Source organism: Etheostoma spectabile, chromosome 16 (assembly GCF_008692095.1).
Source record: "Etheostoma spectabile isolate EspeVRDwgs_2016 chromosome 16, UIUC_Espe_1.0, whole genome shotgun sequence".
Taxonomy (NCBI): domain Eukaryota; kingdom Metazoa; phylum Chordata; class Actinopteri; order Perciformes; family Percidae; genus Etheostoma; species Etheostoma spectabile.
Genome location: NC_045748.1, coordinates 727,826 through 728,549, shown reverse-complemented (window position 1 = coordinate 728,549; position 724 = coordinate 727,826). Strand labels below are relative to the sequence as shown.

Sequence of the window (724 nt, the reverse complement as noted above, 5' to 3'; positions counted from 1 at the left end):
GGCTTCTTCTAAGCAGTTGTCTAGAAAACAGAAACTGAAAATAGACTCTCACAAAGCAGTAGAAGGCTATAAGAAAATAGCAAGGCATTTTCAGATGCCAATATCCTCTGTTGGGAATGTAATTAAGAACTGGCCGTCATCAGGAACAGTGGAAGTTAAAGCAAGATCTGGAAGACCAAGAAAAATATCAGACAGAACAGCTCACAGGATTGTGATAAAAGCAAGTCAAGTCCCACAGAAAGACCTGACAGACACTGGAGTTGTGCTACACCATTCCACTATAAAGAGATACTAGTACAGATATGGTCTTGAAGAGTCATCAGAAGAAAACCTCTTCTACGTCCTCACCACAAACATCAGCGTTTGAAGTTTGCAAATGAACATATAGACAAACCTGATGCATTGTGGGAACAAGTTCTGTGGACCAATGAGGTTAAAATAGAACTTTTTGGCTGGAATGAGCAAAGGTACGTTTGGAGAAGAGAGGGCACAGAATTTAATGATAAGAACCTCTGTCCAACTGGTAAACATGGGGGTGGATCAATCATGCTTTGGGGTTGTATTGCAGCCAGAGGCACAGGGAAAATTTCACAAGTAGAAGGAAAAATGGATTCAATAAAATTTTCATTTTTTTGTTTTCTGTTATTTTTAAAGTTTAAATGATGGAAATAGAATCTAACTTTTTGTGACATATTATACGAATGTCTAATCTGTCATTTGATGC

The 724-nt window shown here is 38.0% G+C and overlaps 1 protein-coding gene across 8 annotated transcripts in view; it reads right to left on the bottom strand.

The window, feature by feature from the left end:
- The window catches only part of cacna1bb (calcium channel, voltage-dependent, N type, alpha 1B subunit, b), a 300,576-nt gene that overhangs the window by 136,223 nt on the left and 163,629 nt on the right, over nucleotides 1–724 (bottom strand). The window lies entirely within an intron of this gene.